The sequence below is a fragment of the Somniosus microcephalus genome, chromosome 11 (genome assembly GCF_052327205.1).
Source record: "Somniosus microcephalus isolate GS21.2 chromosome 11, FLI_Smic_1.0, whole genome shotgun sequence".
Lineage (NCBI taxonomy): Eukaryota > Metazoa > Chordata > Chondrichthyes > Squaliformes > Somniosidae > Somniosus > Somniosus microcephalus.
Window position 1 is genome coordinate 230249290 of NC_140997.1, and position 15072 is coordinate 230264361.

The 15072-nt window shown below is 46.5% G+C and overlaps 1 protein-coding gene across 3 annotated transcripts in view; it reads right to left on the bottom strand.

Moving 5' to 3' along the window:
- Positions 1-8536, bottom strand: part of tpra1 (transmembrane protein, adipocyte asscociated 1) — a 57836-nt gene extending 49300 nt beyond the window's left edge. Inside the window, exon 1 of one of the 3 annotated variants that reach the window (XM_086002088.1) lies at positions 8326-8536. The gene's annotated coding sequence lies outside the window, so the exon portion shown is untranslated. Of the gene's footprint in view, positions 1-1407; positions 1427-8325 lie in introns of those variants that run through there. The other 2 variants (XM_086002090.1, XM_086002089.1) reach the window with 2 other exon arrangements.
- Positions 8537-15072: the final 6536 nt, after the last annotated feature.

Below are 15072 nucleotides of genomic sequence, written 5' to 3' on the forward strand. Positions count from 1 at the left end.
TGTGGGGCAAAGTCTGGTGACATCTGCACAACAGTATCCGGCAGGAGGCAATGCCCTCAGCAAGAAAGGTGACGTAATCAAACTCACTACGCACTTGGTTCAAGCATAAAGCAAGGCTTTAATCAACTTGTTTCAGAACAGGGAGGTCTAGTTGTACTTCACTAGTTCCTGTCTTACAAAATGTCCCTGGACAAGCTGGGCCCACGCCCGAGTATTTATACTCCTTGGATGGTGCCACCAGCTGGCCGTCCAGCGTTATTTCAGGAGTAGTTTCTTTATGGTGATGAGATTTATAGCATTAGGTATTTAAGCCGGGGAGCACACAAAGCGTCCTACACGTTACGGGGCCCATGGATTGCAAGGGTTTGTGAACCCACAATGCAGTGAACGGCACAGTAATAGAGGGGTGCTCGTCAGCTGATTGTGAAGGGAAGTTGGAGTTACACAGCAGGCACAAGATGCCAACTGCAGTGAAAATGGCATCCAACATGAACACAACAGAGAGAATAAAATACTTTTTAAAATGGTGAGAAGCTATTAAACGTTGGTGTTCAGAGAGATTTAGGTGTCCTCGTACAGGAAACAGAGTTAGCCTACAGGTACAGCAAGCAATTAGGAAGGCAAATGGCATGTTGACCTTTATTGCAAGGGGGTTGGAGTATAAGCCTTAGAGGCGGTGCAACGAAGGTTCACTAGATTGATTCCTGGGATGAGAGGGTTGTCCTATGAGGAGATGGAGTAGATTGGGCCGATACTCTCTGGAGTTTAGAAGAATGAGAGGTGATCTCATTGAAACATAAGATTCTGGGGGGGATTGACAGGGTAGATGCTGAGAGGTTGTTTCCCCTGGCTGGAGAGCCGAGAACTAGGGGACATAGTCTCAGGATAAGGGGTCGGTCATTTAGGACTGAGATAAGGAGGAATTTCTTCACTCAGAGGGTGGTGAACCTGTGGCATTCTCTACCCCAGAGGGCTGTGGGTGCTCAGTCGTTGAGTATATTCAAGGCTGAGATCGATAGATTTTTGGACTCTAGGGGAATCAAGGGATATGGGGATTGGGCCAGTTAAGTGGAGTTGAGGTCGAAGATCAGCCATGATCTTACTAAATGGAGGAGCAGGCTCAAGGGGCCATATGGCCCACTCCTGCTCCTAATTCTTAGAGCTTGAAGAGAGTTCTGTAACTCCACTTAATATTTTGGGATCCAGTATCTGAGTAATTTGAGATTTGACGTGTGGTGAGTGTAGCGAGCTCGGGAGGAACAGGTGACTTTGGACCTATGGTTCCCAAAGCTCTCCACCGCTGGGGGTTTTCCTCGCCTCATGTCTGGGTCTGTTGCAGACTAATTGATAAGAGATTAATTGCTGTGATTAGTCAACAACTCCATTATTGTCGTATCATGCGCCTACCTGGATGGTAGAAGGAGAACCAGATGGACCCTGGTCTTTTTTCGTCCAGCAATTCCTATGGTAAATGCTTTGCCCAATGTTCAATCAAAAAAACCTTGCATTTGTAAAAGCACTCCTGCGGCCAGCTTGGCTCAGTTGGTCGCACTCTTGCCTCGCAGTCAGAAGATTGTGGGTTCAAGACATTAGGGGTGCACTTCATGAAGCGGGCGTGCCATATTATTGGAGGTACCATCCTTCGACCCACGCCTGCCCGTCCCTGATCTGATGACTCCATTTGAAGAGCAGTGTCCCAGCCGACATTCCTCCCTCAAAACAAAGCATTGCTGTTTGTGGGATCTTGCTACATTTGCTCAAACAGTCACTGCACTTCAAAGCAATTCATGGTAAGTGAAGCACTTTGGGGTGTTTAAGAGATCAGATGAGGCGCTATACCAATAATATGCTTTGGGGGATCCAGGACGCTGTGCAGGCTATGGGAAGGATTGAGAGTTTCTGAAAGCATGGTCCAAATGTGGGCAAGACCAGAACTAGGGGCCATAAATATAAGATAGTCACTAATAAATCCAATAGGGAATTCAGGAGAAACCTCTTTTGCGACACAAAAGATTATTGCTCAAGATAAAAAAAATCATGGGATTGGGGGTAATATTCTGGCGTGGATAGAGGATTGGCTCTCTAACAGAAGGCAGAGAGTTGGGATAAATGGTTCGTTCTCAGATTGGCAACCAGTAACTAGTGGTGTTCCGCAGGGGTCAGTGCTGGGTCCCCAACTCTTTACAATCTATATTAACGATTTGGAGGAGGGGACCGAGTGTAACATATCAAAGTTTGCAGATGATACGAAGATGGGAGGGAAAGTAGTGAGTGAGGAGGACATAAAAAACCTGCAAAGGGACATAGACAGGCTAAGTAAGTGGGCAGAGATTTGGCAGATGGAATACAATACTGGAAAGTGTGAGGTTATGCACTTTGGCAGGAAAAATCGTAGAGCAAGTTATTATCTTAATGGCAAGAAACTGGACGGTACTGTAGTACAAAGGGATCTTGGGGTCCTGGTGCACGAAACTCAAAAAAAGTTAGTATGCAGGTGCAGCAAGTGATCAAGAAGGCCAATGGAATGTTGGTTTTTATTGCTAGGGGGATGGAATATAAAAACAGGGAGGTATTGCTGCATAACAACAGAAAATGCTGGAAAAACTCAGCAAGTCAGGCAACATCCGTGGAGAGAAATTTGAGTTGACGTTTCGGGTTTGACCCTTCTTGCTGAGTTTTTCCAGCATTTTCTGTTGTTATTTCGGATTTCCAACATCTGCAGTATTTTGCTATCGTACGAGGTATTGCTGCAGTTGTACAAGGTATTGGTGAGACCGCACCTGGAATACTGCATACAGTTTTGGTGTCCATACTTAAGAAAGGACATACTTGCTCTCGAGTCAGTACAAAGAAGGTTCACTCGGTTAATCCCGGGGATGAGGGGGTGGTCATATGAGGAGAGGTTGAGTAGATTGGGACTCTACTCATTGGAGTTCAGAAGAATGAGAGGCGATCTTATTGAAACATATAAGATTGTGAAGGGGCTTGATCGGGTGGATGTTCCCAATGAAGGGTGAAACTAGAACTAGGGGGCATAATCTTAAAATAAGGGGCTGCTCTTTCAAAACTGAGATGAGGAGAAACTTCTTCACTCAGAGAGTGGTGGGTTTGTGGAATTTGCTGCCCCAGAAGGCTGTGGAAGCTACATCATTAAATAAATTTAAAACAGAAATAGATAGTTTCCTAGAAGTAAAGGGAATTAAGGGTTACAGGGAGCGGGCAGGAAATTGGACATGAGTCTAGGTTCGGAATGGTCATGGCCCTGTGGGTAGTGGAGTGGGCCCAGGGGCCGTGTAGCCTGGTTCTGCTCCTACTTCTTGTGTTCTAATTCTGTGTTAGATTTCAGGAGATGGTTTTATTCCTGTTCCTGGCTGGGGTGGAGATCGCCTTTACAGAAGGTAAGTACTGTAGAAAATATAGGGACAGAGTGATCTCCTGGAAGAATTTCGATCGCCTAGATGGGTCGGAGAGGAATTTCCCAGATTTTTTCTCCCAAATTGGCCATTGGGTCTTTATCTGGTTTTTCGCCTCTCCCAGGAGATCACATGGGTTCGGGTGGATGGAGAGTGATAGTGGATTTGAGGTTAGGATCAGATCAGCCATGATCTCATTGAATGGCGGAACAGGCTCAAGAGGCTGAATGGCCCACTCCTGTTGCTATGTTCCTACTGCATAGAAACATAGAAGATAGGAGCAGGAGTAGGCCATTCGGCCCCTCGAGCCTGCTCCGCCATTTAATGAGATCATGGCTGATCATCCAAATTCAGTACCCGGTCCCTACTTTCTCACCATATCCCTTTAGCCTCAAGAAATATATCGAACTCCTTCTTGAATATATTTAATGAATTGGCCTCAACTGCCTTGTGTGGCAGAGAATTCCACAGGTTCACCACTCTCTGGGTGAAGAAATTCCTCCTCATCTCAGTCCTAAATGGCTTACCCCTTATCCTTGGACTGTGACCCCTGGTTCTGGACTCCCCCGCCATCAGGAACATCCTTCCTGCATCTAGTCTGTCTAGTCCTGTTAGAATTTTATAAGTTTCAATGAGATCCCCTCTCATTCTTCTAAACTCTAGCGAATATAAGCCCAATCGCATACTGGGAAGCAAAGAAGTAGAGCCCATTGGAATTGGTGGCGTTCGCTGGAGGGGCTCAGAAACACAAAGCTACAGCATCAACAATGGTCAGAGGGCATAATTACAGTGCAACACATTTGCAGAGACAACTTCCATTATAAATGTTGTCCTGGCAATCTATAATGAAAAAGGTCGACGCCCAAAAGTGTGCGTAGAGAAAATTAAAATATATATACACATCGACCCGAATTTCTGGGCCAGAGGCTTCCCACGGGTGCAAGCCTCCGACCTGCACTTACCTAGCTCGCCGGCTGTTGTGCTGTGGGCCCGCGTGGGATTCCGATCTTGGGCCTGCTCCAACTGCCGGCGCGCAGTGCTTGCGTATCCCAGGGGCGCAGTTAGTTCGAAGCGTCCCCTGGGATCACGTGGGCCATGGAGAGCCAATGGTAACAGGGAATCTCTATTCATAAATTTGACAGGAAGAGCTGTCAAATCTATGAATACAATTCAGCCCCAAACCATCACTAAAACTTCAAGTAAATTATTTTAACTAAATTACATAAAATAACTATTTTAAACAATAATTTAAATTTTTTTTAAAATTAATTAGTTCCTAACGGGGCTAAAAATAAACTTACCTTTCTTTAAAGTATTTAAAAATAATAAACCTGTGGAAAAAATGTTTAAATTTTACTTAATTCACCATTTACCTTGTTAAAAAGCAGGCCTTGCGACTGCTTTTTAAACTGGTAGCTGCTGGAGACTTACCCTCCCGGAGAAACCTGCAAAAAAAACGTAAGTTCCAGCTGCACGCGCTGCCTCTCCGGCGCACGCGTTCGACCTGTGAACCCCTTCCTTTAAGGGAACTGAAGTCCCGGTTTCCCACGCATGCGCAGTGCATGCACGAAACCGGCACTTTCGTTGGGCCTACGCGCGAGTACCCAGCGCGTACTCACCCATGGGGACCTGAAGCTCTGGGCCATCGGATGAAGTTGGTCAAAATCTGTAACCGTACTGCTGGCTGCTTTTACTGGCAGCTGATGTAGGCACAGTGAAAAGGTTTCCAGCACCTGCCGTCAACACTATACTGAAAGGCCCACGTCAAAGCTAAAAGCCGCAACGCAATGCTTCAGGAGAATGTCCCTGCTCTCGTGGTTCGAGAGGTCACATGAATCCTCCACTTATGTAAAGATAAAAGAATCCTTCGCTTGCATTTTTAAAAAAAGACCCATAGTTCCAAGCCATCGTTTACACAGAAAACATCAAAGGATTGTTTTCAGTCTTGAGGCGGATTTGGAGCTTAAATGTAGGTCAGATGTTTCATCCCACAACAACAGTTATTGCAGCACTGTCTCAACAGCTCATCACAAACTTACAAAGCAAAGAGCAACAGACTCCCGTCAGTGCATCACTCCACACATTGGCTGCAGCCTTAGAACACTCAGTTGCTCCATGTTTAACCATCCCATTGCCTTCAGTCAGTCAGTGTTATACTGCTCATGTAATCAGAGAAGGACTTTCGACAAGGCCAGCACCTTACTTGGAATCGCAATGGTAGAAAAGAAAGAACTTGCATGTCTACAGCTGCCTTTCACGACCGTGCGACGTCCCAAAGAGCATTACAGCCAACGAAGTACTATTCCGAAGGAGAGATGGGGAATTCTCTCCACGGTGTTCCGGCCCATTTTTAATCCCAAAACCAACATCACAAAAAAAAGAGATTATCTGGTCATTATCTCATTTCTGTTTGTGGGAGCTTGCTGTGCGCAAATTACCTGCTGGGTTTCCCCACATTACAACAGTGACTGCAGTTCTTTGACTGTAGAGTGCCCTGGGATGTCCTGAAAGACGCTTTCTTTTAGGATCTATCCACCAATGAGCCAGCATTGATTTTGTGGCCCTTTCCAAACATTCAGGGGCATAAAATTCCAACAGGCTGAACCAATGAGTAGACAATGAGAGGGCGAGCACACGCCATTTGCCTAAACTTTGAGCGATCGGACTGCCATATCAATGTTGTTCCAGCACTGGCAACGTCCAGGGGCGGGGGGGGGTGTGCTTGTGCGTGTGTGTGACACACTAGGGGAGAGAGTCTAATTTTTTCTTTTTAAAAAGGAAGCCTGCCATCCTTAACCGGCCACAAGCCACTCAGTTGTATCAAACCACCACAAAGAATGGACTGTAGCAGTTCAAGAAGGAGGCCGACCACCACCCTCTCAAGGGCAACTATGGATGGGCAGTAAATGCTGGCCTTGCCAGGAATGCCCATATTACATAGAATGCACAGCACAGAAACAGGCCATTCACCCCAATTGGTCTATGCCAGTGATTGTGCTCCACACAAGCCTCCTCCCAACACTCTTCATTGAAACCGAACACAATCAGCATAACCTTCTGTTCCTTCCTCTCAAGTGTTTAATCCAGCTTCCCCTTAAATGTATCTATACTATTCGCCTCAACCACTCCCTGTGGTAGCGAGTTCCACATTCTCACCACTCTCTGGGTAAGGAAGCCTCTCCTGAATTCCCTATTGGATGTGTTAGCGACCATCTTATATTTATGGTGCCCACAAGTGTTGAACGGAGAGATGTAATAAGCAGAGCCCCGCTTTGGCTGCTAGACTGTGATACTGAAAACTGTGAGCTATGCCACGTTATATTAAAAGCTGGACCCAGCTAAGGCAGCGGAGCTGCAATGTTGAACCGAGCTGCACCGCATCAACCTGAACCCAGCTCCTGCTCTGCTGTTGCATTCCCAAAACCAAATGACTGTACGATCGCTGACATCACTCCGACAACCATTTTATCTTCGCATGCAGAGAGTTAGGAAAGTCAAACTGTGGCAGTGACAAGACTTTCCAAGAATTAATAAGAGAGAGTGTTGTTGTAAGCACCTGCCGTCCACCGCGACACCAAATGCAAACAGAAAGGAAAAGGTCACAGAAACGTTAACTCGCCAGGCATACAACCGTTCCTATACTCCCTGAAGTTTCGAAGAATGTGAGGTATATAAGATTCTGAGGAGGGGGGGGGGGGGGGGGGGGGGGGGGATGGACAGGGTAAATGCTGAGAGGTTGTTTTCCTCTGACTGGCGAGTCTAGAACTCGGGGTCACAGTCTCAGGATAAGGGGTCGGCCATTTATGACCGAGATGAGGAGGAATTTCTTCACTCAGAGGGTTGTGAATCTTTGGAATTCTCTGCCCCAGAGGGCTGTGGATGCTGAGTCAATGAATCATTGAGTATATTCAAGGTTGAGATCGATAGATTTTTGGACTCTAGGGGAATCAAGGGATATGGGGATAGGGCAGGAATGTGGAGCGGAGGTCAAAGATCAGCCATGACCTTATTGAATGGTGGAGCAGGCTCGAGGGGGCATATGGCCGACTCCTGCTCCTAATTGTTATGTTCTTAAAAGGTGCTATATAATTGCAAATTGTCACGTGTGTGAGATACACACACACACACACACACACACACATATATATATATATATCAGATATACAGATAAACAGACAGGAGATATGCATGTATTATATATTAAACACACATACATACACCCACATCAATTTTAGTACCTCTGCCAAGCTGAAAAACTTACATACATGTATTATTTAATGCACAAATCTGAGTTCTCCGAACACCAAATTAAACCACTGGTGTTTTTGAGCCTAGCTGAACCTTATTGCCTTGTAACTCACTCTAACCCTGTGCGTTTTCCGACACACATCACCCTTTAATGATCACATAAAAGTATCAGTAACACTGGCTTGCACAATCCTCCCCTCAGTTGATCCAATAGCAAAGCCACCTATTCTAACTCCTTAAATAAAATCTACCTTCATTTTAACAGACACTAAACACATAAGCGGCGTTATTAAAAAGAAGTGCATCCCTCCCCTTTGTATTATTATGACATTAATCTTCCTTCGAGAGCCATTGAATTTGGATGCGTCGGTTTTTGTTTTGCTTTCAATTTAGTGTCTAGGCCAAAATCCCCTTGTTTAACATAAAGGTCGATACTTCCCAAAAAAAAGAACTTGGCTCCCCTTGCTGAAAAGGAGACGAATGCAATTTTAAATAAAGGTTAAAATAAGACGATCCACTTAATGTGATGCCAGTTCCCTGTGAAAGGGGATCCCAGTCGGAATGGATACAAAATGTAACAGACACACTGTAGCAATTAGACAATGTGTCAATTTTCTGTCAGTTCCAATCTGAGACAATCCGCACAAAACTGATCGTTACTTACAGATTGCAGCGCTATCCAGGGCAATTAAAATAGGATTAGCAGCTTGCTCTCACACCTCAGGCAGATCATGTCCCTGTCTGTCTCTCCCGGGCTGCTTCACGGGACTTATGCAGGCTCGGCGAATCACCTGACTGCAGCCTCCTTCCACATCAACTCGGCACAGGAACAGTTTCCTGCTGGACAGCCACTTCCTCCCCACCGTCCAAACCTTTGGCACTGTCTCCAAAGTGCACAGCTATATCGCCGCCGAAACGGGACGAGGACAGTTTTGTTGCTGAAAAATGTGACTTGTGACTGTGCCGGCTCTTTGAAAGAGCAATTCAATTCGTCCCACTCGAGTACACAGTTGTGTCTCAGTGGGTAGCACTGTTGTGGGTTCAAGTCCCACGCCTCAGAGACTTGAGCACAAAAAGATCTAGGCTAACGCTCGCAGTGCAGTACTGAGGGAGCGCTGCACTGTCAGAGGCGCCGTCTTTTGGATGAGACGTTAAACCGAGGCCCCCGTCTGCCCTCTCGGGTGGACGTAAAAGATCCCATGGCACTAATTCAATTAATATCACTACAAAAATAAACTATATTATCTGGTCAATATCACATTGCTGTTTGTGGGAGCTTGCTGTGTGCAAATTTAGAAGCAAGTCGTTTTCTTTTTCACTCCCCTGCTATTTACACATACCCCCTGCTTGGGGCGCTGCTACTGAATCTCACAGCGCTGCATCATTGGAGGCCTCCTCAACAACAACAACTTGTATTTATATAGCACCTTTAGCGTAGTAACACGTGCCAAAGCGCTGCACAGGGGTATTTTAAGACAACAAATTTGACACCGATCCACATAAGGATAAATTAGGGCAGGTGACCAAAAGCTTGGTCAGAGAGGTAGGTTTTAAGGAGCGTCTTAAAGGAGGAGAGAGAGGAGAGAGGCGGAGAGGTTTAGGGAGGGAATTCCAGAGCTTAGGGCCCAGAAATTCGGGTCGGGGGCTTCCCGCGAGTGCAAGCCCCCGACCTGCACTTACCTAGCGCGCTGGCCGTTGAGCTGTGGGCCCCCGTGGAATTCCGATCCATGGCCCGCTCCAACTGCCGGCGCGCAGTGCTTGCGTATCCCAGGGGCGCAGTTAGTTCGATGCATCCCCTGGGATCACGTGGGCGATGGGCAGCCAATCGGAGCAGGGAATGCTCCATTCATAAGTCTGACAGGAAGTGCTGTCAAGACTTATAAATACTACGGCCCCAAAACAGCACTAAATCTTCAAATACATTTTTAAAAAACATCACATTTTTAAAATAAATTATAAATTACATGAAATAACTATTTTAAACAATAATTTAAATTTTTGAAAAAAATAATTTTATTTTCTAACGGGGCTAAAAATAAACTTACCTTGCTTTAAAGTATTTAAAAATAATAAACCTGTGGAAAAAATGTTTTAATTTTAATTAATTCACCACTTACCTTGTAAAAAGCAGGCCTTACGCCTGCTTTTTAAATTTCTAACTTCTGCAGACTTACCCTCCCGGGAAAACCTACAAAAAAAAACGAAGTTCCAGGTGCACACGCAGCCTCTCCCGCGCACGCGTTCGACCTCTGAACCCCTTCGTTCAGAGGAACGGAAGTTCCGGTTTCCCGCACATGCGCAGTGCATGCAAGAAACCGGCACTTCCATTGGACCTACGGGTGAGTACCCAACGCGTACTCACCCGTGGAGACCCGAATTTCTGGGCCAATATATTTAAGTTGGAGATAGACAGATTTTTGAAAGGTAAAGGAGTCGAGGGTTATGGGGAGCGGGCAGGGAAGTGGAGTTGAGGCCAAGATCAGATCAGCCATGATCTTATTGAATGGCGGAGCAGGCTCGAGGGGCCAAATGACCCACTCCTGCTCCTACGTCTTATGTTATGTTCTTATGTATGATCGATGTCTTTAAGATAATGAAAGGGTTCGATAGGGTAGACGTAGAGAAGATGTTTCCACTTGTGGGGGAAGTCCAAAACTCGGGGCCATAAATATAAGATAGTCACCAATAAATCCAATAGGGAATTCAGGAGAAACTTCTTCACCCAGAGGGTGGTGAGAATGTGGAACTCGCTACCACAGGGAGTGGTTGAGGTGAATAGCATGGATGCATTCAAGGGGAAGCTGGATAAACACATGAGGAAGAAAGGAATAGAAGGATATGTTGATGGGGTGAGATGAAGTAGGGTGGGAGGAGGCTCGTGTGGAGCATAAACACCGGCACGGACCAGTTGAACCGAATGGCCTATTTCTGTGCTGTAGACACTATAAGAGGAATTTTAACCCCAAAAAATAGGTGGGTTGGGGTCAGGTGGAAAGTTAAAGTGTTATAAAAATGAATACCAACCAGAACCCGCCTCCAACCCACCCACTTCCAGTTTAACGCAGGTAGGACGGAGGGGTGGGTGACCAACCGCTCCCAGGAGGCGGGTCGCCCATTTAAATATTATAATGAGGCTGGCGAGCCTCAGGTTTAACCAGCACTTTAAATTTAACTGTGGCTAGTGGGGTTTCGCTGGCCTCGGGAAACCAGATAGCTGATGGAAGGCAAGGACTGTTGGATCTAGGAGGCAAGTGCCCTCCCGGATCCAGCGTCACTGCCTAACCCAACCCCCATGATCGGAGACCACCCAACAAGGCCTCCGACCCCTCCCCCGGGCCTTCGATCCTTTCCCCGCCCCGTCCACCGCACTAGGGCTCCGATCGTGTTCCCGGCCTTTCCCCCAACATTCGTTCTCAAGGCCGGCCCCCGATGTTCTCTCCCTGTCTCCCCCCATACCCCCCGCCACAATCATCCCCCCAGCCCCCGATGATCTCTCCCTCCCCCACCTCCCGATGATCTCTCCCTCCACCCAACCCCCCTCCCCGGTGTTCTCTGCCCCCCCCCCCCGGCCCCCGATGTACTCTCCCTCTAATCCCCCCCACCCGATCACCCCCCTGCCCCCGATTTTCTCTCCCACCCCCCAGTCACCCCCACCATGTTCTCCCCCTTCCCTATCCCCTCCCACCGCCTGATGTTCTCTCCCCCCCACCCCCGATCACCCCCCCCACCTGATCCCTCCTCTCTGCGGCCTAGTGCCACAGGCCTACCCGCCCGCAACCAGCCAACCTCTCCAATGCAACCTGTTCTCCCGGGTTTACTGACCGCTTCCGAGCCCCTCTGGTCCCAATTAAAATACCGGCCTATGTAACTATGTAACAAGGTTGGCAATCTAAGGGTTAATCATCAATACTCCGAAAAACAGTATACATTAAGAGTTTATAGCTGAGCTTGCTGAGTTTGCCTAAATTTCTGTGACTCATGGGCACTGTAAATAGAAATACATTTTAAAAACAGCAGTTAGGGGGGGGAAGTGAAACAGATGTAGCTGTGAGGTCACAGGCTGGCACTAGAAAACATTGTTATAATATTCAGGAGTGCAAATCACTGAGATTAATATTGATTCTCTTGTTGCCTTGTGCCCATCTATCGTCCTTGTGCCTGACGTTTCTGCCTGACATAAAATGCCATCTAATATGTTACTGTGAAGAGGATGATACCATCCCACCCCCACCTGCCGAGGTATTTCGCCGTAGAAATCTTCTCATCTGAATTTGGGAAATTTAAACTTTTTTTAAAATGTAGTTTGTTATTTCCCTTCTCCTTTTTGTGTTCTGTAGTGTGCCTATTGTGCAAAATTACGATTGTGTAGATAGTAATTAAAAGGGAAAGCATGTTCCATAAATTCAAATGTTAACGTGGGATCATTAGTTAACTTGCTAGTGTCTCTCAGACTGGAGGTATACTACCTTTAGTGCCTCGTACCTTCGCTGTGATAAGAACATAAGAATTAGGAGCAGGAGTCGGCCATTCGGCCCCTCGAGCCTGCTCCGCCATTCAATAAGATCATGGCTGATCTTCTACCTCGACTCCACTTTCCCGCCCTATCTCCACATCCCTTCGTGTCCAAAGATCTATCGATCTCTGTCTTGAATATACTCAACGACTGAGCCTCCACAGCCCTCTGAGGTGGAGAATTCCAAAGATTCACAACATCTGCTTACGTCCCTCAGTCACCCCTTATTAATCTGTTAATGTACTGGCTGCCTTGGGAGAGTCCTGAAGAGGAGAGAACTCTCCGTGATTGAAGCTAAGCTGTGTCCAGCTGTAAATGATAAAATGCTGGTATTATTCTCAATTGCTTCAGTTTAGATTATAGGGCGATGTGGTTGTTATAACTGGTGTTATCATGCTGGCTGTCTCACCCTGTTGGTTACAAAATGGAGTATTGGTGCTGGAGGTTCTGGAAGGCACAAGCCACGTGCTTCGATCGATAAATCAGCTGCCGAGAGCTGGTCTCAGAGCCCATCCTCATCAAAGGATTAGTTGGGTACGTGAGGTCTGTTAAACCTTCAGAGTGTCTACTGACACCACTGTGTCAGCCAATGAGTTGGAGGCGGGGCGGGACTTGTGGCAGGACTCACAGCAAACAGTCTATTTTACAGCATATCGTGACATCCAGCCACAATGGAGATGCTTGGGTAATTCTCCCTTCAAACGTGCCTGCTCTGCACTGCTCCAAGTGACTGCGATTGATTTTACGCACATATTTTGTATGTAACTATCCTGCCTGTGAGCCATGCCGTAAGTCCCACCCTGCCTCCAAATCACTGACTGACACAGTTGTGTCAATCAACCCGCTGGTTAACCTTTGCTTGTTAGGTGATTCTATGCTCATTAACATGGGACGTAAGTCTCCCCTACCAATGTGTCCTTCATCTGGCTGGTCTGACTTGCCCTCTCGGGTGGGCGTAAATGATCCCACGGCACTATTTCAAAGAGGAGCAGGGGAGTTATCCCTGGTGTCCTGGCCAATATTTATCATTCAACTGACATCACTAAAACAGATTATCTGGTCATTATCACATTGCTGTTTGTGGGATCTTGCTGTGCATAAATTGGCTGCTGCATATCGTACATTACAACAGTGACTACACTTCAGAAGTATTTCATTGACTGTAAAGCGCTTTGGAATGTCCTGAGGTTGTGAAAGGCGCTATATAAATGCAAGACTTTCTTTTTCAGTTTTCTATTAAGGAAAACCACAATGTGACACTTTCCTCCCTTCTCTTCCCTCCCCTCGCCCACCCCACCGCCCTCCCACGCCCCCATCGCAGTATGGACACCATGAATGGGGACAGTTAGTTGTCGGGCCAGCACTTCCCCGGTTATGATGCCATACACAAGCTATCCATTTCAGGCTGCCTTTCATCAGCAGTTCAAAAGACAAGGCATCTTCCTCAATTACATTTAGCATTATTGTGACAACGTCAATAGACTGCATTTCCCATTTTATTACTTCAAAAAAGGAAAGATTTTTTGTTTAAATGACAGCCAGATGTCTGACCCATGCTTCAAACCAAGCTACTAGCAAAATCCACAAAGGTAGGTTTCGGTTTGCCCAGTATCTGGCATAGGCCTGATGGACCAAATGGCCTCTTTCTGTGCTGTATGACCCTATGAGATGAGGGACATGTTCTTTCCCTGTAGGAACAAAAGCAAGTTAAATAAACCCAGAGGAACTCGGTGCAGATTGGCAATAACCAAGACATTGTAACCCCAAATATGAAGAAAGACTTGCATTTCTATAGCGCCATTCACGACCTCAGGATGTCCCAAAGCCCTTTACAGCCAATGATTCATTTTTGAAGTGAAACTGTTGTGATGGAAATGCGGCAGCCAATTTGCGCAGAGCAAGATCCCACAAACAGCAACATGATAATGACCAGATAATTTGTTTTTTAGTGATGTTGATTGAGGGATAAATATCGGCCAGGACACCGGGGAGAACTCCCCTGCTGTTCCTCAAAGTAGTGCCATGGGATCTTTTACATCCAACTGAGAGAGCAGGCAGGGCCTCGGTTTAACGTCTCATCCGAAAGACGGCACCTCCGACAGTGCAGCACTCCCTCAGTACTGCACTGGGAGTGTCAGCCTAGATTTTTGTGCTCAAGTATCTGGAGTGGGACTTGAACCCACAACCTGCTGCCCCAGAGGCGAGAGGGCTACCCACTGAGCCACGGCTGACACAATACACAGACAGCTACTACTGCACTTTAACCAATTAAAGCCATGCAGCACAGAGCACTGGTACGTTTCCCACTGCTGGCCCAGCTAGCTCTACACTATTCACCAGACATTGGCTGCAGAGCTATCGAGAGCTAAGTGGGGAGAATCCTGGACCCCAATAACGGGCAGGTTATCAGAACAGAAGAACAGGAGACTATTCAGCTCCCCGAGCCTGTTCCGCCATTCAGTGAGATCATGGCTGATCTGTATCATAACTCCATTTACCCTCCTTGGTTCCATAGCCCTCAATACCTTTGTCTAAGGTTATTGAAGAATGTACTTTGTTTACCACCCATGGTGTCGCTCCCTGACAAAACTAAAAAAGGAAAATGGTGTCGTTCTCTTTCTGTAACTGTAACTATTTATTTTCTGCTCTCTAATTATTTTTCGATTTGGCTTGTTATTCTCTGTCTCTCTGTATGGCTCTCACAATTTCTCTCACCTTTTTCCCTCCCTCTTTTCTGTAAAATAGGCAGATGCTCCATTATGAAGAAACCTAAAAGGCCTTGCTGTAATCCAGTTAGAATCGCTACGGCAACGGTTAGGAGTGTTGGTGTGAAAGTTTCTTTTGGCAAATCTACAAACATCCATAAATGTTAATTTACCTGTTCTCACTCCTGCACAT